The sequence below is a fragment of the Opisthocomus hoazin genome, chromosome Z, assembly GCF_030867145.1.
Source record: "Opisthocomus hoazin isolate bOpiHoa1 chromosome Z, bOpiHoa1.hap1, whole genome shotgun sequence".
Taxonomy (NCBI): Eukaryota; Metazoa; Chordata; class Aves; order Opisthocomiformes; family Opisthocomidae; genus Opisthocomus; species Opisthocomus hoazin.
The window spans coordinates 48,087,948-48,110,862 of record NC_134454.1 but is presented as its reverse complement, the minus strand read 5'-3'; the positions used below and the strand labels follow the sequence as shown (position 1 = coordinate 48,110,862).

Sequence of the window (22,915 nt, the reverse complement as noted above, 5' to 3'; positions counted from 1 at the left end):
GTATTTTTTGTTTCTCAAAATGAATGTTTTTACTTGAATCCACCATGCTGGTAATCAAAGCAAGGATCAAATCTGAAATATGTCTCTTGAGCTTGTACACTGTATAGTGCTTAACAGCCGAAAGAAACACGGCAACCAGTTCTAAAGCATTCCTCAAAGTATGGAGTCATTTCGTGTACTTTACCTTTCTAAATTCTGTAATCTCACAGAACTTTTTAGGAACCCTGTAAAATGTATTTGCTGGCCTTCACTGATTACAGGCAACATTTAATTCCTTTGGCAAGCAGAAATTCGGATGGAAAATTTTATATCCACCTCATGTACAAGACCTTAATTGCAGTAAATGTTGTTAAGGTATCCAAGAAATAGAGCCTGTAATTTTAAAAACTTTTCACCTGAATACATAGAAATACGATTTTAGGTCATTAAAACTAAACATTTTCAGTATTTAGTTTTCCATCCCTGTAAAAATATCTGTCTTTATGGATTGTTTGGGAAATGTAATTGTACACCTCAAAAAAAAAATATTTTTTTAGGATAGTGCTGCTTCAAAGTTCGCTTAAGAAACATTGAATATGACAAGAAGATACTATGTCTATGTGTACAAAAGAGAAAATTTGAGTGGAATTTTTGGTTTAGCCATAATGGTGATTTTTTTAAAATTAGTCCAGTTCTGACCTCAGTATCAGCTGTATCTTATTTGCAGTAGTGTTGTGTCAGGATCTTAATTTCCTTTTTAATAGCACGCATCTCTATTAGCAAGGAAGTGTTGTTGCATACTGTATTTCACATGGAATCTCCCGAATGGATATTATTATTACGTTGTCAGAGAGTGAATGTTCCTATTGGGCCACATTCAGGCCACATTTTTAGATAAATGAAGCAACTTGTCACCACGCATATGATAGTGCACCCCCTCCCTTTGAGGCTCTGAGATGACCACTTCTAAATTAGGAGAACTCAGGCTAGCATGGCCATGTGTTGAAATAGTTTACAGATAATTACATCACTGTTAATCATAGCGGTCCAAGCCAGGAGCCGTCCTGTGCGGTGAAAGATTAAGGTTACTTTAATGTAAAACACAACATTTGTGCAGGAAAGAAAAAGGTAGCTTTAGTAGAGGGTTTTTCCTTTTGGTTTGTAGGAAGAATTAGTTATACACCTGTGATGGCACGCTGTTTGGCAGTCAGTCTCATTGGAGGCATTTTAATGAGGCAATGTTTGTGCATGCTATCATCTGATACTAACAAGATGAATTACGTTTCTGGGATCTAGTAATGCTACTAACTTTGAAGTCTGCCGTTGTTTCTAGTTAAAACGCCCTATTTTGGATGCTCCTTTGTACCTTAGCATGCAAATACCTTTTGTATTTAATAGGAAGTGGGAAATGTGAGAACAGTTTTGTTCTTTCCAAAATAACAGAAAAACAAAAAGCATTTGATCATTTTTAATACTTCTCAAAGGTCTGCCCCCACCAGTATTTATGGAGCAAATTCTGAGCGGTGATGTAGTGAGTTCTGGGAGCAGAAATAAGGCTGTCCCTTTCTGGGTATTTGCAACAGGAGTGACTTGCTGCATTTGGAAAAGAAGTGGTACGCTGTATTCAAACACTCCGTAAGTTTTCTTCTAGAGAATTTCCTATGGGTTATTTTATTAGTTGAGAATATACACTTGTGCATGGCAGCTGAATAATTCACTGGATTTAAGTGTCCCCAAGTTCTTCTTGATGTCATTGACTTTATGACTTTGAAGGAGGTTTAATGGTCTGCTGGCTCAAATGTGTGCTTTATTTCAGTCTTACATGTGTTTTACTTCAGTCTTACATTTATGATGCATTGTCAGAAATAGGCTTAAGAATTTTTCGATGGGCGGTCTCAACTATTGTCCTCATTCTGTGTCTTTTTTGAGTTTAGATTATGTTCACATACCGTATAGTAAAAGCACACGTATAGGAGTCTGTAAGTGTGGACATTGTCATTTAAAGAAATATATGAGCACAGAAGGTGAACACTAGACCTTTTACAAAACCAGTTAAAAAGGTTTTGATAGTTCTTAATACGCTTACTAAAAGTAGTCGTGGGTACAACTTACAATACTGTCATCCTCTCCTACCCTTGCAGCTGCCCGAGAAGCTGTTTTAGACCAGGAAGGTAGCCCACTGTTAAAAGCAAATACATTCTTTGTTGCTTTAATTAAACAGGATTGAATTCTTAAAGGTGTGTAAATTGTACTATGCTCATTTGGTCTGTGCTGCATATATTTTCTTGTGTTACTTTTCTGGTGAGCACTAATTGCGTGACTACTCAGAATTGTGTAGTTCCCCTTACCAGACACTTCACTTACAGGTTTTGTGAAACCTATACCAACATTTGAAACTAGACTACAGCATGTCAACATCAGCATGGATATTTATGCTGTATAAATATGTATCTCTATATATGCTATATAAATACAGAAAATATTTTTGATCGGATGATGTAAGACACAAGCTGTCTAATATCTCTCATTTTATTGAGACTGCAGTCTCACCATGGATAAGTGAAAAGAAAATATTTTCCTTTTCTCTTTGTACTGTTAAACTAAGTTCTTACCCTAGATTGTGCTCCACTCTGGCGTTCTCCATGTGTGAACAGCATTCTTGAAGCACAGGCTACTGATACTTAAATTTTCCATGGTTCTGATTCACAGATGATTGCCAGTGACAGTTTGCTTAATAGAGAACACGTAGAACTGTGTTCTAGTTAGCAATCATTTTTCAAGAAAATCTTTTAGTTTTATCAAAAAAAATGGCTGATGGAAAAGAAGCTTAAGAAATTATGTTGTTCTGTATGTGTCTTTCTGCATTTTCTGGCATTAATTTAGGCGTCCATTGGGCATTTCCAGTTACAATGGTTAGTGCTTTAAATCTGCCATGTTCCTGTATTAGGCGCTGTGGGGAAAGCCCACTTGAAGTCAAGGTAGAAGTGTGAGCTCCATCATTTCTGGTAGTCGTAACAGACACATGATTGGGAAAATGTTACGGCTGTCCCAACCACAGGAAGCATTTTTGTTGACAGTTTGAGCCTATGAGACAGTTTGGTCATGAGACACAGGTTCCTAAGAAATTACAGAATCACAGAATGTTCAGGGTTGGAAGGGACCTCTGTGGGTCATCTAGTCCAATCCCCCTGCCAAAGCAGGGTGACCTACAGCAGGCTGCACAGGACCTTGTCCAGGCGGGTCTTGAATATCTCCAGAGAAGGAGACTCCACAAAGTCCCTGGGCAGCCTGTTCCAGGGCTCCGTCCCCCTCAGAGGGAAGAAGTTCTTCCTCATGTTCAGACGGAACTTCCTATGCTTCGGTTTGTGCCCATTGCCCCTTGTCCTGTTGCTGGGCACTACTATTACATTTCATTACTTTTGCTTCTCACAGAATTTAATGTTTTGGTTTTACAAACTATATCCTACATACTGTTCAGGTTGTGTGGTCCAAATGTGGTGAACACCTATGTAGTGAATTTGCCTTACACTTGATTTCTTTCTTCACTCCTTTACGCAAATACCTGAGAAAAAAGGGCTTAGAAGAGCTTGGAAGACCGATGAGTGTCTTGCTTATGTCTCCTCACTGTATTGCAAAAGGAAATGAAATAAAGCTAGAGAATATTAAATGTTTCCATGCTCAAGATCCTGTTTATTTCAAAGAAAAGATGACCAGCCTCATGCCAGTACTGTAGTAACTATGGTTGTCCTGTTTTTGTTTAAATTTGAGAGATTTCTCTGTGTTTTGGCTGTAGTTCTGACAATTTCAGTGAAGATACTCATGTATTTAAATACTTTGCTGAACCAGGCCTTAGTCATTCATCCTCAAGATCTTTCCAAGTGACCACTTTTCTGATTGAAGAGGAGATTTGACATCTCCTAATTGCCTGGAGTGGAGTGCTTTTTACTGGGACGTGTGGTGTGATTTTTTTTTTTTTTATAACTTACAGTATAGCTGAAACCATTGTCGGGGGGAGATAATATTTGATGGAGGATAGTTGTAGAATTCATTTCTTAGGCTCAGTTTCCTTCTATGTCCTGCAATTTCCGCTCACATCTTTTGCTTGTTAAGGCAAAATTAGGTGCCCTACTGAGCATATGCCGATTTATAGTGTGAGAAACCAGTAAGATGGAATTCTAAGTTTATCACGCAAATTTACCTTCATTGTGGCTAGATAAATATGGCCTGTTTTTTGAGAACAGGTGTTACCCTGAGTAAGCCTCCTAGGTTTTCAAATGCTTATTAAGAAATAGAAGGCATTAAAAAAAATGAATTTTTGTCTATAGTGGAGCACAAGCAACACAAGCATTCATATTTAGGAGAAGTGATTGCTTGAAGAGACTAGGAAGCCAGGGAAAGTGATTTCATCTTACCTGGTTTTATAGATGCAGATATGTGAACAGAAGGTGCATTTTAAAACTTTTTTCCAGTCTAAGTACTTAATATACCATACTTTTGTTCTGATACTCTGGTAACCTTTTACTTTACAATATCTGTAATATTTTTAAAGGAATTAAACAGTTACTCTTCTCTGAAAAACTACCATGCTTGTTTATCAGCACAGGAGAGGAAACACACATGACAAGAAGATGCTCTTCTCTATTACATGCATTGCTCCTAATCTTACAGCAGCTCGAAGCTGCAGGCTTGAGTTGCATAAAAGTAGCTGAGAGATTAGTCTAGACATCTCAGAACATGCTACTGAGTAGTGTGAAGATAGTTTTAATGCAACTGTGTGTTTACAAAGTGTCTTCTGCTAAAAGATTGCAAAGTGCTTTTTTTCTGTAAGGATCTTACTACCGTGGCATGAGATTCCTCAAAAACATGTAATGTCTCTTTTAAAATTCTCTGTCCTTCAGAAATGAAATTAGAATGTTTATCTAGATTTTTACAGGTGGTAAGCCAAGGCGTGGAGATGCTAGGTAGCTTGTCCAAAGATACCTAAGAAAGTTGAGCAGGGCAAGGAAATGGACCGCAGTCTTCGTAGTGTGGTGTCCTAACACAAACCTTCACCTGAGGGCTGTCTGTGTTATAGATACCAAAAAATTAAGCCACACAGTTTTCTATGAAGCACTTAGTTCTCTATGCGCCGAAATATGGACATTTTGGTGATATTTTAACCTGTAGCAGAGATGGGAACAGAAGCTAGTGCTGTGACTTCATCTCCCCAGCAATACCATGGAAGGTGTAGTGTAACTGGAAAGATGAACTTGAGCATGGGAGTATTCGTTTTATTGGTATTTATATTGTAATAGAACATACTTTCTAGTAATGAATTAAATCTATGGTTAGTGGTTTGTGATTAGAAGTACAAAATGTTTTGACTTTGACTGTATTTTAAGGGATAATAATTTAATGGACAGCTGTTTACCCTTTTGGCTTTGTCTAAATGAGTCTATGCAGTCGTGTACCTTTTAACGCAAAGGGAGAGTAGAATAATTAATAAAAGCTTGCGAATTCATGTTTTTTCAGTGCAAAGTTTTGAATGTAAAACTTTCAGGCATGGTATGATAGGATGTTGGGGGCATGATACTTTGTTTAGAAGCCAGAAATGCGCCTGTGTTGTGTCTGCACAGCATAGAAAGAGGTAGGATGGACAAGCCTGCTCCTGTCTTATTAAGCTAGAAGTAATGAAGAGCTGGAACCTATGATAAATAACAGTTGCATACATAATTCTTTACTACAGAGGTACACTTAATGGTGTGAGTTTCTTTGCAAGTATGGAAGACAGAAATGTAGAGTTAAGTATCTTGTGTGAATGTCCTGTGTAGTGATCTAGCCTTCTGGTGTAAAGTGGCATGTTAGTAAATATTTAACAAGTTATATTTAATTAAATGTATCTGGTCTAACTATCAGATTCTCTTATGATTTGTCAGGGACACAGGGACTTTTTCTGAAAATAAGCGATTTTGTACTTCCTGGGTGTATTTCATATCTTGCACTTGTTTTCAATCAGTTTAAGCCTCTGAATGTCCTGTATAGGAATTTGTTTGAAGTGTTTTTAAAAAGGGAGGTTGTGTAATACCAATGACCTAGATGGCGTGTAGACACTAAGTCTTTTCATTTGTTTTCTCTCGTCCAGAGCATTGAGACAGGAAGCATTCTTAGAATTATTTTTAGATTTTTAAAAGTCAACCTTGATTTCCTCATATAAGAGTAATCCCTTGGCTAGGCCTGAAAGCAATATTGTTTACTCTTCCATGGTGCCATATGCTTGCAATTTTTTGCTTTCTTTTGGGTGCCTGTGTTTTTTTTAAAGAAAGTACTTGTAAACTTCCATTTATATTGGATTGTGGTACTTGAACTGCTTGGGTGTAGAAGACACTGCTCCCCAGTGTATCCATGATTCTTCTCATTGTGAGTCTAAATCAAACACAGTAAGTAGTTTGATTTATTGCAGTCTAGTGAGATGGTCATGTCTAAAAGATCGCTTTCTTGCTCCGTGATTGTGTTGTCTTTATGACATCACATTTGTTGTGGTAGAAAGATGGCTGAGCAATCAGGAGTCAAGAATTCTGGTTTCCTTCTTAGCTTATATCCTGCTTATTTTCCGTCTGAGCAGTCAGCTGAGAAGTGAGCTGTAGATCCCAATGCATGTTTACACCTAGGTCATGGCACTGCTGCTGCTTTTCAAACTAAGGAGAAATTGGGTGCATCAGTGTGTTTCTGTAACCCCTACCGTTGCTCCTCATTCCATTTCCAGCATTAAAATCTGAGAAGCTTCTACAGAGATCTTAAATGTGCACAGGCTGCAGAATTACTGCAACTTAGTATCCTTTCTTCTGCCACACAAATGAGCTGTGCTGTGTAGAGAGGGTAAGTGGTATGAAGTTCTGCATCTTTGTAATGTAAAAATATACTTAGCTAAGTGCTTTGTTACTTGTCATGCCAAGTTAATATTTGTAAAACATCATGAGATTGGTAGCTGTAGTGACAGAGTTCAGGGAGTTCTGTTTGTTGTTGCTGGTGTCAGAGAAATGACTAATGGTTTGGAGTAAGGGAACTGCCATGTTAGTTGTTCTTTCTGCTAGGCATCAGCTTTTCAGTATCTTACACATATTAGTCTTGCAATACAACTTGATATTTCCAAATCATATGCTAGCTAGTGTTTCACTGTATTCCTTTCATCAATATAAAGCTAGTGTTTTCCAGCTTACCTTTTCCTGAGGTAGCATCTTCGTCTGAATGTTTTTATTAATCTCAAACCTTAGAATAAGCCAAATGATTAAAATGTTTTAAAAATGTCTTTTCATGAGAGAATAAAAATCCCTTGTGACTCAACAGTTCTGCTATGGAAAAAAGTTACTTTTAAAGACTATTATGTGAGTTTTACTTGGCCATAACATTGTGAGTATGTGTTAAAGTTTATGAAAACCTGGTTATGGACACAGAAACATGAACTCTGGATTACTCGCCTCACAGATTTTTTTAAAAAAACAAAATAGCTCAATATTAATTACACAGTGGAAAAACTGGAAAGTGAGAGAAGTTGGAGCACTATACCATCACTTTCATTACTGTGATTCTAATTATATTTACAATTTATATAAAAATTGTAAGTCATAAAATGGAAAGTGACCAAGCCATGAAATGTTATCTACACATATAATATCCCTGAGATTTTGTAATACTCATTGCTACTCACGCATTGGCTGAGGAGATCTAGGTAGGCATAGGAAAGGAACTGTAGAAGGAAAGTCGAAGCTCGAGGTTTTTTTCTTTGTGCTCCTAGAATCATAGAATGCTTTGGGTTGGAAGGGACCTTTAGAAGTCATCTAGTCCAACCTCCCTGCAGTGAGCAGGGACATCTTCAACTAGACCAGGTTGCTCAGAGCTCCGTCCAACCTGACCTTGAATGTTTCCAGGGGTGGGACACTCTACCACCTCTCTGGGCAACCTGTTCCAGTGTTTCATCACTCTCATCCTAAAAAATTTTTTCCTTATAACTAGTCTAAATCTACCCTCCCTGGCCAGTACCTGCATTTTCTGCTGAGGAGGCTTCTGTTCTCCTGTGGGAATATTACAGATAGCCCTGCTGTTGGCCTGTAAAACACTCCAAAACTGGACATCAAAGTAAAGTTGCTTTAAGTTACAGGTAAGGAGAATTTGGCTACTTAGTTACCTTGAATTTGCTGTTAATATAAGGAGATAGAAGATGGCAACGAAAAGATACATGGAGGGAATGCCAAGTTAAAGATGCCCTTACAAGGATATCCTTCATATTCTGGAAGCTAGCACATAGTGCAAGAGGCTTTTTTTCCAGTTTATTGAATTTATTGCCATCTTGGCTTAGTTAAGAGTGGACTGGGTGGGTGTTTTGCAATGCGGAATCTTTCCAAAGCACTGGCAAAGATTTGACAGTAAATACAGCAGAGTTCCCCTGAGGGTCTGAGCTGAATTTCTGACTTTCATATTAAATTAGGCATGCTTACAAGACAAGAATTATTTGAAGTTTTTATGAAGCATGTGACTGACAGAACAGGCAACTGGGATGCAAATCTTTTTCATGTATGTTTTCTTTGTTGAGTCAAAAATATATTCAGGATACAAAAGGTTCTTATTTATGGGACTTGAAGGGACATGGATAAAAAGATAGTTTTTAAATCTTAAAAATGAAAAACAACCTCCTCGGACTTCTTTGTCCAAGTTTCCTTGGTTTGAGCATCCCCCCTCAAAAAAGGTCTTCCCACTCTTTTCTAAACACTATCCCATGTACTTCAACCAGACAGTGTTTTGTGGTTTGGTTTTTTTTTTCTGTTTAGACTTCAGTTGTATTTTTGAAATACTTTAGCAGATCTGTTCTGTGATGTGGCAATGGCCAAATGCACTTCCCATTATTTTCCGTGGCCTGCTTTATATTTGCTATATTGCTGTGATTCTTTATGGCAGGGTGCTTCAGCTATTACTGCCAGTATTTTGTGTTATATTATGAATGAGAATCATGAAATAAATGTTGTTCCCATGCCACTTCAGGAAGAAATTTCTATTCAACTTTGAAAGACTCATCACCACACCACAACTCTTTTTTTCAACTTAGAATTGTGCTATGCTTTGGAAATAACCATATATTTGACAAGTTTAGATTGATGTGTGGTTGGAGAAAACAATGTGAAAAATTCTGGCAGTCAGTCACTTGTCTACACTGGAGTCTTCTCCATGGTTTCTGCTGGATTAGTCCCTTGCTGGTGTCAGGGTTAGCAGTGCCGGGTGCTTAGAGTGAAATGAAGCCAGAGCGACACAATCTTCAAGTCAGTCTTTCCACAGTACTGCATGGTAAATGCAGTCCTTTTGTTTTCATTCCCTGTTTTGCATGGTATCCTGTCTGCCTGCGTTTTCGCATTGGATTTTACCATGCTCCCTACCCTCATTTTCCTCATTACTTTGTAGGGAAGACTTCACTCTTTTCCTAGTCCATTTCTAACCAGAGAACGTGTATAGAGACACTACTGTAAAAAATACCTGTACTTCGCCTGATTTAAACCTCTATTACACTATTTTTTTCTGGTTTGCCTATGAAAAAAGAGGGAGAAGATAAAAGGTTAATGTCTGCTTGTTTTGCTCTTTTTAGCTGAATCAATGAGAAGCAAGTACATCTCTGGAGCAAATCTGTGCTATTACCGACACATTTGTCCTTCCTTCTTTTCCTTGTGTATCATTGTTCATCTGTTCTTGTGGAAGATAATGTTGTCATATAGTATAAACTGTGGAGGACTGATTCTGCATAAATGTGCCTGTGTTAATTTTATGAAGGAATTTAGGCATTTTTGGAGGCACAGACAACACTCAAGCGTAAAAACTGAAATTACGTTAAGAATGTCATGGCTTCCTTTTGGTTAAAATATGAATGACACCTCATGAAGTTATCTTCACTTAATCTGCAATAAAAACAGGATCATAATTTAGAAGTGGGGATTACGTGTGGCCAAAAACCTAATACATACTTTGGCTCCATTCAGTAGCTGTCCCAGTCATTTTTAGATGTTAAAGGAAGGTGAAGTCATCTTCTGAGGACTAGTACTTTTGAAGTAGGCCTTTCTGTTAAGAAGTAGGCTGTTCCAGAATAGAGTTGTTTTCTTTTTACCCAAATGGCAGTAGAGCAACGCTTAAATGTTCACTCAGAGCAAATGTTTTTAGAGTAAGCTGACAGTTTTGCTAACTGGACTGGGTTTCTGGGGAGAACAGTGGCTATATAGAGCCTTTTGTTTCTTGATTTAAGTATGGACAAGATTGGCAATAGCTAAAAATTAGCTGTACCTAACAGCTGCTGAGTGTTTTGGGTGAGGTAAGCCATTCCTTATTCCTTCTCAGTAGGAATGGCTCCTAAAACAGCCATCGGGAGACTTGGTATTGCTTAAAACCCTTTTTTGATGGTTTCGGCAAAAGCCAAGGATAGGATAGATTTGACGATACATATCAACATCTGAGGCCCTGAGTTGCTACTAGTTCTCTGAGCCTTTATGCTTTAAAGGCATTCCCCCTGGAAAGAAAAAATTCAAGTTTTCCACTGTTTCTTCTGAGGGGTTTGTTTTAGTTACTTATTTCATTTGTTTTAACGTGTAGTATTTCTTTCTGGGAATCTGCAGTCCGTACAGGGAGAGAAGATATGCTTGAACTGAGCGAGATCTAAGGACTGAATATGTTGTGTGTGAGCCAGTCAATGCAAATACTCAGTCAAAAAGTACCTTTAAAATTAAAACCATTGCTAGGTCGATTAGCATGATGGTTGCTAAACAGGGGGAGGGCAAGAGACAGGTGATTGCCTTTCAGCAGGAGCTGCTGAGCTTGAAGTGTAAGAGAGAGCATCCACTATGAAGTAGTGAATGAATATTTACAGTCACACCAGAAATAATTGGGAGAGGGCTGAGAGAGATGCCTCATTATTACCTCAAAGAGAACGAAGAAGTCGTTGAAGAAAAGCCAGTATGGAGGTGAACCCAAGTTTAGATGGGATCCACGGTGTAAGTTTTCAGGGAAGGAGTGCCTGTCCTTGTTAAGAAAGACTTTGTCCCAAATGAGAGTATCCGTCTCCCAGTGGGCGTCAAGAGTGCGCAGCAATTCCCAACCTCCATGGCCTCCTGGCTAGTTCACTACCAGGAAATTTCTGCATAAGACGTTTTGAGTTTTGTATTCGTTCTAATGTCTTGGCTCCCTTACAGAAGCCAAATGTTGCAATCTTTTTTGACTACACTGCTTTAAGATTAGGTAACAGGGGGACCCTTTTGAAGTCTTTATGAAAACCTCTGTCTCTGCTTCTCCAGAAAGCTTCTGAAATGCAGGAGAGGGGAGCTTGTGGGGGGAAAGACATCTTAAAACTGACAGTGGGAAGAAGAATCTGTACACACTGGGATCTCTGATAAAGTGGTTTTGGATTAACTGACTGCAGGATAAATTACAACAAAAAGCAAACTGGTTAAACCGGGAGTCCCCGTTATTAATATCATAAAAGTATTAAAAATAGAATTCACAGCAAACAGGATGTCTGGTCATAACTGTGCAGTTTCGGTTGCCCGGTATTTATGCAGCTGACCTTCTTTGCTCAGATCAGAGAGCAGTGAGGAGCCTTGTGACTGTGAATAAAATTCCTGTTTAATCTGATCACACCAACATGGCAGCTCTTGGAAGGAGTGGGCTAGCATTTAAGAGTGATGGGGAGAAATTAATTACTACTTCCAGGAAATAGCAAATACGCTGCTCCCGCTCGGGGGGTGACACTTGCCTTCTGAAAATCTGTAGTTTTACTTGGAGTTGTGGCCAGTGGAACTACGTGTTTTCTTTTGAATAGTAGTGTTAAAATTCTTTTTTTTTTCTTCTCTGATATTAAATTTAGAAGTAGACTGTCAGGAGTATGGAGACTTTATTGCAGATTCCTGAACTTGTGCCAAATGAATTAACGAGCTGATAGTTTTGGGAGATGGGCTGCACTGCCCAGCCAAAAGGACGTAGCAAGCACTCAGAGCATCATGGGCAGCGTTCCCCATTCACCGTTTGAAGCAGAACCATTAAGAAAATTCTTTCTTCCACCTGGTTGACAAACAGGCATGCCTGCAGCTTGAAGTCTGGACCAGACAGCACTGACATTTTAGCATGGAAGGCGACTTGGGTTCACAGTCCCTGCCTGTTGTGTGATGGCAGATGAGGGAATTCGGCGGGCTCTGAAGAGCTGGAGCACGCAGGGCTGTTCTTACTGCCGCATGCAAATACCTTTTTTCGTATTCATATTGTTGTGAAATGCCGTCAGCTGTGCCAACAGCACAGAGCTGAAATTAACCGTCTCTATTGTGTGCTTTTCTGCTGTTCTGAGAATTTCCATCTCTTTCAACTGAAAAGCAGACTGCCTGAAGTTTGAAGGAGGAAATCCATGAATGTAACAAAAGACGAGGTAGAAAGTATCCAAGATACTACTTTTAAGGGTTGATAGCAAATGCTGAAATTTGTTGAAAATAGTGGTAGCGTGGTTGCATAAAAAGGAGGCTTAAGAATCAGTATTAAAAGCCCTAAAAATAAGGCTGTCCTTTTTCAGTGTTTGGAAGAAATAGGCTATTTCAAAGTCAGTATATCTCAGTATATAAACATTTTTTCTTAACATTCAGCTGCCTTCTGGTGAGTAATCCATTTGGTATTATTTTAAGAACTCCTGAAAGTGTGTTTAGTGTCTCTGAATGTGTGTGCAGTTTCTATGAATCAATATTACATGAGTTTTATTTTCCAGGTAAGTATACCTTGATAAATAAATGAAATAAGAATAGTATTGACAGAGGCTCAGAAATTTCCCCAAACCTGTGCTGTGGAACAGTTGCATGTCTATAGTAGACAAGACATGTCTTGGAGAATGAATGTGGTTGCCACAAATGGGTCTTCTGGAGAGAAGAAGAAAGGGGGTGGCAAGGGAAGGAATTTCTGTTGGACTGTATTGATCTGGGTCTCAATATTGTGATGATTCACGGAGGTTAGTAAAGCTGTGCATATGGATCTTCATTCTGGCTCACTGCCAAGTTCTTAGTTTTTGGTAGTGCCCTACTTTCTGATTTTTCTGCCTCATTTAAAGGAGGACGTTGGCTTACAGTGTCAGAAATTCTGTTGCGTATCAACATATATATTAATGGCATACTTGAAATAAAAATTATTTGAAATAGGTATTCTTGGCGTATTTCAGAATGACTTTTTGCCAAGCCATTTGTTTACTGAACCTTTGAAAAGAGAGAGATAATTTTCAATTAACTGAAGGAATGTACAACATTCAAATACCACACCCAGCCTGCTTAGGAGGACAATATTTTTTTTTGTGCCTACATGCCCTTGAATATTTAAGGGGCAGGTTTTGGGCTGATGTCAGTTTAAAGTGGAAAAATACAAGTCTGAAGCTATTGTTTGTGAAGGCAAAATGTGTAGGTGAAAGCAGAATGCTGGAAGAACATACGGTACAAGTAGTATAGCCTTCTAAAAGAAATGCCACCATGTGAGTAGAATGGGATTGGCAAAGAGCTTTAGTCAGGTTCTGATTTCCTCTCAGACTGAGGGAAGCTTTCTTTAAGATCTTATTGATCTTCTTAGAGAAGGCATAGCGTGTGTGTGTGTATATATATATACATATATATGATTTGGCTTTCCCCCCTTCTCCCCCAAAACCAAATAGAAATGCTGTGTTTTAAGAAATGTGATTGTCAATTTTTAATTGGTTTCCTTGTAATTTTTTTAGTTTAAAAAAGGTGGGTTTTAAATGAAGTTTAATAATACTGCTTATTTTGACCTTGTTGGGAAAGTGTGACTAATCCATTTTAAGTCCTCGCTTGGTCCTCTGCAAGAACCATGCCTTTTCCTGTGCCATCTATGTTTCAGCAAAGTAACTAGGCTTGAGTAAGACCACATGCACTTTTGGGTCTGTGACAGCAGAGGATGTGGACTTAATTCTGACAAGGTGCGTTGGTCTGCAGCAAATGTGCTCACCACCCGCAGAAGGCTTCCGTCCTCACTACCCGATGTCCTTGCCAGCAGTCCCCGCTCCTTGCCTGAGGAGGTTCACGTGAGGGCTGAGCTCCACCTACAACCTGGCTGCTCTTTCTCAAGAGGCATGCTAGAGGGGCAGCAAACTTGTCCCCAAGAGCGCAGGGAGACATCCAGGATGATCCCACAGCTCGGAGGGCTTGGAGGTTAACCATGAAGAGTGGAAGGCCGGGTCCTTAGGTGCATGGGGCTATGTGGAGGGTGTGGGTGTTTCTCCCTGCTGATTCTGAAGGCACACAAGAGCCAGCCGGTGGTAACCTTCTCGCCTGGCCCCTTCTGCTGTGAAGGAGCCATAGGAGTTCTCCAGAGGGATGCTCTGCCAGGACCGTGCAAGCATGGAGTATGTTGCAGCTCCTCACTGCGACTAACGCTTAAAGACTGGAGCTGGAAGCTTTTAAGTATTTTTTTGAGTCCCTGTGTTACAAATTTATATGCTCTGAAGTGATCAGGTCGATAAATTTCATGAGTTCAGGGAGGAAACTTTAAGATAAATACCAGAAAAAATGCCAAGTGTGCTTTTCCTTGGTTCTAGTCCTAAAGTGTCATTGTTTTCCCTTTCCTCTTCCCCCTTATCTCTTGAAAGACACAAAAATGAAGCTTTTTGTATTTTGTGCATGTATCCACAGGACAATGAAAATCCGCAAATACTGCGTTGCCAATCAGCAATATGCATTATTGACGGTAGGTTTTCATAGAATAGATCATTAGCAGGCACTCCTCCATCCTGGATTGATAGTAACTTGGTTATATTTTAATGGTCCACTTAGCCTGATTTAAACTCCTTGTGCTTAAAAGTCAGCAGATACTTATTTTTGTTTTTAAATTACGACCTTTATGAAAAGGAGAAAAAGAGGGTAAATAAGATCATGAAACTTAATCTCATTCAAGATTCAACAAATTCTGGGTTTTGAGTCAGAAACTCAATCTTCACTTTTCGTTTTTGTTTCTACCAGGGGCCTATCTATAGGAGCACAAAGCAGAGGCTGTTGCATGCTGTTCTGTGAAGCAGAGTGCATAAAACAGTAAAAGCACCTTTTTTAGTCCAAACCTTATTTTGTCTGTCGTTTGTCAGTCAGCCATTTTAATACTGAGCCAATCTGAAATCTAAGTGATGTAGTTCTGTAGGAATGTACTACTCATAGGGTATCAGTCCTCAAGCAAGCTCTTTGCAGGCGTGTGATGCCCGAAGCCTGTGTCCGCAGTAGTCCCCATTTAGTATATCCCAATGGAAGGACTGGCAGTTTTCCAAGTGGGGTGAAAGACAAAAGGATTGAAGAGCTCAGATTTAGCTGAAATTAGTGCAAGTTTTTACAAAAGTGGTATGCGCACATTTAATGTTTCGGGAATGCAACCCCTGGATTAATCGGTGCAGATCTGATCTTTTAAATCATTTTCTGTGGTTTTAAGTTTACTTTTGAGTTTGGAGTTTAAATGTGAGGACTTGAGTAAAGCATGTCTCTCCATCAGCTGTGACGGAGAAGTGCTATCTATTTTGAATGAAGTGGTTTTGTTTAGTCCCATGTCACATTTAGCTTCTGTGATTCCATGCTTTATAATCCATGTAATGGAGTTACTTTGTGTAAGTTATAATACAGTATTCCATGAAGCAAAAAAGCCACTTGTACTCTTGGAATAAACCTGTAGTAGTTTAAAGCAAATGTCACTATGTACATTTTCTCTTACAAAACTGTGAACTGGCACAAACTTCATGTAGTCTAAAGAGTGCAATGGCACTATACTGGGTGTAAAACTATATAGAACTTGGTGCTCTACATCAGCTTGCAGAGAAGCTCGACTGTTTTGCGATTGTTTTAGTTCACCTACATAAATGTTTATACTGCCATATTTTGGCAGCGTCATGACAAATAATTTTCTGTTTTAAAAGGTCATGGCAGAATAATTTAAATGTCTAAGTACATTAGCTATTGTTTTATTGTTTAATTCTCCCCCTTCTTGAAAATATTGAGAAATTCCATTACATAAACGACCTAGCTCCTCCAGTAATCCACTATAGGTTCAATGTTTGCACCTTTCAAATTGCAGTGGCTAGACATAAGCAATATGAATCATTCGGAGTCCCATACAGCGTGTATGGATAGAATGGCTGCACCCACCAGTTTCTGGATCTTCTTCCACAGTGCAGAAATACCATGTCATTTAGCAATATTGGAAAGATCAGTTTAGAGAGATTAGTGCAGGGCAACAGAGGATGGTCTGTCCAGCTACATTGCAATAGTGTGGCTGTAGAAATAGGTATGTCTAGTGACTTGTGCTGCTTTTCATAGTTGCTTACAGATGCGGTCAGTACTTTGCTTTCATAGAAAAAACACTTAGTGTTTCACATCTGTAACAGTGGAGACAAAATGATGTTAACTGCAAAGGTTTGGGCCAGTATGTACCAGATCAGACATCTTTGTGCCAGATATGCATGCTTCTGGCAGAGTGTTTCTCCTCAGTGGTCTGTACAAGATGCTGTTCTTTATTTAAACCAGTTTTAGATGGGTGTCTATGGAAGATGGAGATTATGGTTTAGACAATTTTTCCTTCTTAACAATTCCTCCATGTCATCTGCCTTTCCTGTTGTTTAGCAAGTTTTATCCTGCTGACTGTTGCTGAGACAGTGGCTCTGAATTCTTCTGCCATCATTTTTGTCTTGCGATGGTGGTTGTTACAGTGAAGGAACTTTCCTGGCTGTCCTGGAGGTTACCCTGGACTTCACCTTTTCCAGGTGAAACAAAACAGCTCTGTGTAAGCTCTGGAGGGACAGCTATGGAGCTTCCACAACCTTAGCTGGACGATGGTCCTCAGTGAAGTAGGTGGCTCTGTGTAGAGTCCCGTGAGGCTTCCCTTCCCCTGAGTGGGAGAGTTGTGTGTATGGCCACACAGATCCCCTCTGCAAATATCTCTGTTCGCTGATGGTTCCCCACTGGCTATTAGCCGAGATATTTTACCCAGCTCTTACAGAATGAAATTGGATTCGTCTAAAAAAAACTACTTCCCCTAAAACTGTAATGCACACTGGCATTAGTAATATTTTTGTTCTGAACTGGTAGAATCCAATCCAGTGGGTGGGTCAGTTGGGCATTTTTGGTTTTTGTTTTTACTTAGTTTTAGAAAAGTTTGCATTATTTTAGTAGGATTCTTGTATTTCTGCCTGGCGTAGACCAGTTATTTTCCTGTGAGCTGCTGAATACCAACTGCCAAATAATTTTCCACATTCCCTATTCCTCTTTTTTCAGGGAGGATCGCATTGCGTGCACAGTACAGGAAGTCAAGGCATGATCTTACAGCCCCTGGAGCTGCTGGCTGAGTTCAGGCTAGGCCTGGATTCTTCAGCCTTAAGATCATCTGAGGTGTACAGCTGTGAATAGCTGGTAGCTTATGCCTCAGTTTACTTGAGAAGTCACTCCAGTGCCACACAGGTTTTTCTCTCCTCTCTGCTAAAGTCCAGGCACTGGACTACCTCATGCTTCTCCAGTACTGCTACCAGAGAAGAGGTTAGATCTGAAAACTGAGTCCTCTGCCACTAGATGTCTTTGAATGGCAACCACAAGCTCGCTTACACCAAGTGTTTTATCTATATTACATAAGTCGTTCTTTCGTCCCCTTTGCCCTTTTCCTTCATTGTTTCCTACAACGATATAGTTGCTTTGAGGACATTCCCATCTGATTTCAGAGGAGAGAAAGAAAGCTGATCAGCTCCCATGAAATTCCTTTGGTAACTGCAGAGGCTGGGCTTGTGATATTGTGGTATTAATAGCTGCTGTTCAGAAATTTTATGGATGCTGTCTTTCACCTCCTAGAAGGATGGAAGATTATTTTTGTCTCATTTTCTACCACATATGCTCACTCACATAAAGCTAATTTCCATATATATATGTGTTTATCCGTTTGTTTTCTCTAGTAACCAGGCTTATTTAAATCAAGTATGACAAAAAGACAGATGTCAAAGACAACTAATACAATAAACATGAGCCAGTTAGAGGAAGGAGAGTCAGTAAATAGTGCCACTGAAAGAGAGCTTGTGATTGGTTAGACACAGGGGATCTCTCTGTAGAAAGGCCTTAGAAGTACCTGAATAAACTTCAGGTGAGTTTACAGTCAGCCACAGGACACACATCCAGGGGAAGCCTGGACTTCATGGATTCTTATGCTTCTGGAACAACACAAGTTTACTTCATTGTGATGAAGCGAAGCTCTTGTTTGTGCAATCTTACCCTTCTTGTACAGCAGTGTCAAAGGGACAGATAGGATGTTGGGTGCACCCGCAACTAGGAATGAGGATGTGCAAGTCTGTTTCTCCTTTTGATGCTGATGAACTGAAAGCCTTTAGGCAAACTAATTCACCTTAGTTTTTCTACAAATGACTCAATGTAGTGATTGTGTTCAGTGCAGATGTCTGCAGGATCTGTTTCAATGGGTATCACAAACAATGCACAGTGTGGTGATTCCCAGCGTATGATCTGTAGACCTCTGCTCCTGAATGGGCTGGTTGGCCGTTCATTGCTGGCTTTGTCTTCCAGCTTCCAAGACTCACTATCCATCCTTTCCTCTACTTTGTGGTACTTTTTCAGGAATGGTACACATAAGAACAAAAATTAAAGAACTTTGTAAACAAAGAGGAGTATTAGAGATCGTTCAAAACTGCTTGGTGGTGTTGCTGCTGTTTGTACTGCACCAGCGCCTTACGTAGTATGTGGCTACTGCATGTAAAACCATGTAAGGGGAAAATACAGTTTTATTTGTTGTGATGTTAGCAACTTGGTACTCCTGTTTCACTGCAGAGTGTTTCATGAACAAGACTTCCTGACCATATATTTTGCTTTTTCATACCCTCAAAAAAGATATCATAATGTCATCAGGCAAAGCCATGTACGACAGGACAACTGCAAAGGTAGTGATTACATTCTGGTGAGGTCCTTAGATTAATTTAGGATCTAGGGCTTACTGTTGAACTGGCTTGCAAGGGGATTGAAGGGAATGCAAAATCTGCTAGCAATATATTTCCTTGTTTCTATTTGTGAACAAAATTTTAAGAAAAGTCAGGTCAGGTAGTGTGAGGAGTGTTCTTTGAGCATTGTGAAAAGGGTAATTGAGTCTGGGGGTTTTGTCTTTTGTTTTCCCTAAAGTTAAGCTATACTGAATGTGGATTCAGTTAGACAGAATCAGTGTTGAGCTCCACCCAGGCTGTCCCGTCATTGTACAACTCGTGCCATCTCCAAAGCTGGAGCAAGACTCCTGAGCCAATTTCGAAGCACACTGCTTGGCCTCTCCCACGGAGTGCATGTGAATAGTATTAATAGGTAGACAGAAGTGTTTTTCAGACTGTCTGACACACTAATTTAAAACACAGATGGAAACTCCTGCCAGCATGTTGAGGTACATTACTTGTCTCACAGTCTAGTAGTTTACAGTGGGCAATTAAATGTGCTGTGTGTGCATCACTAGTTAAGATGAATTATACTTTGGTAATGAAAAAGAACCTATTTCTTTAACTTACATAAAAATAACATAAATAATTTAATTTTTAATTTGTTCTTGATTCATCTGCTTTGCTGCTGTGTAGCTAAAAATGCTGCAACAAGTGTAGCTTGTTTTATGTAATTTTCAGAGAAAGCCTGATCAGGCAGGGCTTTTACTACATTAATCCTATTACATTTTAGCAGTCATCTGTTTCCCTGGCTTGAACTCTGGCATATGGTGGAAAAGAGGAAGAGACAGAGACAAGCTAACATTCTTGGTGTCTTTGGGTGAAACAGCTGGCAGGCTATCATAGCGGGAACCTAGACGTCTTAGATCGTCTGTGTGGACGGAGCAAGTGTGCTGATCTCTCTTGTTCCACCTGAAAAGACAGCAGCCTGCGAAGCAGGTTGTGTTTGATGTTGTGTGCAACCTTAAAGCACAGAAAGGATCTTCGTTCTCATGCTTGGTAATTCCATGGACTCACTTCTGGGATTTTTGGTGTGCTGATTCACATCTTCTTCTGGCATCATATGTATGAGGAAGAAAATACTATTTCTTTCTTAAGTATTTTGTTGTAATATGTATATGGGTGGTATGTGCTTACATGCATCACAGCTGTGAAAGTTTTTACTGTGGCTTTTCAAGAGGCCCGTCGCTGGCTGTCATGGGCTGTTGCAGCTGTGAGGAAGAGTAGGTCAATGACCACTTAAGTTAGTTAACATCCACACCCCCCCCCCCCAGTATTTTCCAATATCAGCAAGCTTTCAGAAATTATCAGAGTTTACGGGCTGTTCTTCTCTGAGCATGCATCTTCCTTCCAAGTTTTCTTACAGAACTGAGAGAAAGAAATGGCTTGATTAGCTTCCCCCAGCCCTTACTGTGGTTTTCCATGGTATAAGCCATTAAACTCATTCAGCTAATAGCAGAGAATGGAAAAGAACAAGAGTAGAAGATGTTATGCCTGTTCTTCGTATCCAATCCTTTCATTCTTTGGGGATCTGACAGGCACAGGGAACTTAGCAGAGATTTGGGGTTTGCAATCACCATCTGGCCCTCTGTTTGGCCCTTTGTGTGCCTTTTTCTTTTGTTCTAGTTCTCCCTTTTTTGTCTCTCTGCTTCTCTTTCTCAGCTAGGTAGGACAGCTGTCCTAATATCCTTCTCCCTTGTAACATGCACATAAGATGTGAAGAACGACTGCTTTAAATCAATCCTTGCATTCATCACAGAAGCACCCTGTAGTTATGTCACCTGGCAGATTCCGAGCACAGTATGTTTTATTGCATTGCAGGCCAAGAGGCCATGCAATGATGGTGTTCTTTGTTGTTTTTATTTTCCACCCAGTGTACAGCATCAACTGTCTCCCAGCTAATGAAGGCAAGTCCTTCAAAGACCAGGCTCGGCTTTCTAAAATCAGTGGGGGAAAAAAACAAAAAATGAAGGAATACAGTCCCTCTGCAGGGGTACAGGGAGAACCTTGGTAATGCTTGGTGCTGTTGTACTGAGTAATTGCCTGTGTTGTAAAGAGCTGTTGCGCATAGTGGTACAATACATCATGGACTGGAAGACTTCCAGCCTTGACCAGGTAGTTTGGCAATATTTTCCATGTCAGAAAGAATGATGTGTAATAGCCTCTGAAAGTAAAATATGTAGAAGAAAATCTTGAACCTAAATTTAAAAATAAATAATCAGATATATTTACTCAATTCCTGTTGAATCTGATTAAGTGAATGTCCGAAGGGTAGAGTTTGATCTCTGGAGTCAATTGTGAGAGAAGCCTGACCTGTGTAGCTGAGAGAACCATTCGGTAAATGCAAAGTATAGCCAGTAACTTTTTATTTGGTGTCTGTAAAATGCAATCATCAGACTTTAGTTTGTGATTTTAAAAGTGTGACTGTGCTGTTGAGAAGCATATACCCCTCCTCACTCTGCCTTGCTGAGCAGTGCTGAAAATTTGTATTGATCAGATCTGATGATTTTTTTTTTCCAAAGTAATGCATCTGATATGAAAGAATCTGTCTTGTGTGAATTTATTTTCAATTTCACAGTGAAACCATTTCACTCAAAATAGAAGTTTTAGAATAGGAGGTGTTGATGTAGTCCTTTCTTCTTTTCTGAAAAATTTCAGCAGGAAAAATGAAATGTTACACTGCCCACCAAGACTTTTCATGACACACACCCTTGTGCAGTGAGCCCAGTTCACTACGTCTTAAGGATGTTGGTTCTGGATTGATGCCAAATTTATGACCAGTATTACATATGTATACTGGGTAACATTGCTCAGCCTGACAGCAGCAGTAGCAGTGGTGTCAATGCTTCCCTTTTGGTTTCAGGTATTGCAAAGTCTGTCACATACTGAGCATCTGTGCAATGTTCTTGGTTCTCATGATGGTAGGAGCTGAAGGTAATGTGGAACTGAGCATACAGAACACCTCGATACAGCCTAAAATTTTCCACTGCAAAACAGTGGTTTCCTAAGAAGGAAGAGAAGGCAGAAAATACAAATGTCCATTGATTTATTAATAGACAGTGCTTTAAAAAGTGTCTGCTGTATCCATTTTGCAAGGAGCATTGATTTCAGCACTGGAAGTCATTGAGGGGTTAGGTGAAAATAAAGTACAGCCCTGAGCATGTGAACACAGAAAATGAATGATTTCAGGAAGACACATAAGTATTTGGACATACTCAGTGTTCACACCATCTCTTAAGCTCAGGCATGTAATATCTTGAAATAAAATGTGGTGCTTAGAAGTTGCATGTCTTGTCATTGTCCCTTTATCCCTCCTGCAAAGAACAGTCATTGTTATTTTTAGTTCCTTTCACAATTCTTTGGCTTCTCTGGCAGCTTTCTTGGCATCTAAGCTAACTCTTTATTTGCTTTGTGTAAAGATCCAGAATCTGACTAAAGAGTCTGTCTGTGCTATGGTGTGAAGGTTAACTGGTGCATTTAGACAACAATAACTTTATTTTACCCTGAAGCAGTGATTTAGTTGTGTACTAAAACTTCACAGTCCAGTTGCAATATCTCAGTGTCTTTGATGTTCAGACAAAAAAAACTTATTTGAGACATCTCTTCAAGTGTGATCGACAGCCAGCCATCTCTGTGGTAGAATTTGGCATGTGCATAGTAGAACAGCATCACAGCAGCATGCGTGAAATGTGTGTCATCAATGTCCACCCTTTAAGTTGGGACATAAATAAAACTCTACCTAATTCATACTGTAGGGGGGATTTAGAGAAGCCATATGGTGCTACTCTGCTCGAGTGTGGTCAGCATGTGTTTTGAGTAGTGAAGCTTGGAGCAGAAACCTCGGGGGAAAACGCCGAAACTTTGCTAAGTTGTTTTAGAACTTGTGATTTTAGACAGAACTGAATAGGTAGAGTGGACGACTGCACAAGTTGGGGTCATACTCATGAGAGGCACACGATGCAAGCT

The 22,915-nt window shown here is 39.6% G+C and overlaps 1 protein-coding gene across 7 annotated transcripts in view; it reads left to right on the top strand.

The window, feature by feature from the left end:
* The window catches only part of AOPEP (aminopeptidase O (putative)), a 208,222-nt gene that overhangs the window by 133,287 nt on the left and 52,020 nt on the right, over positions 1-22,915 (top strand). The window lies entirely within an intron of this gene.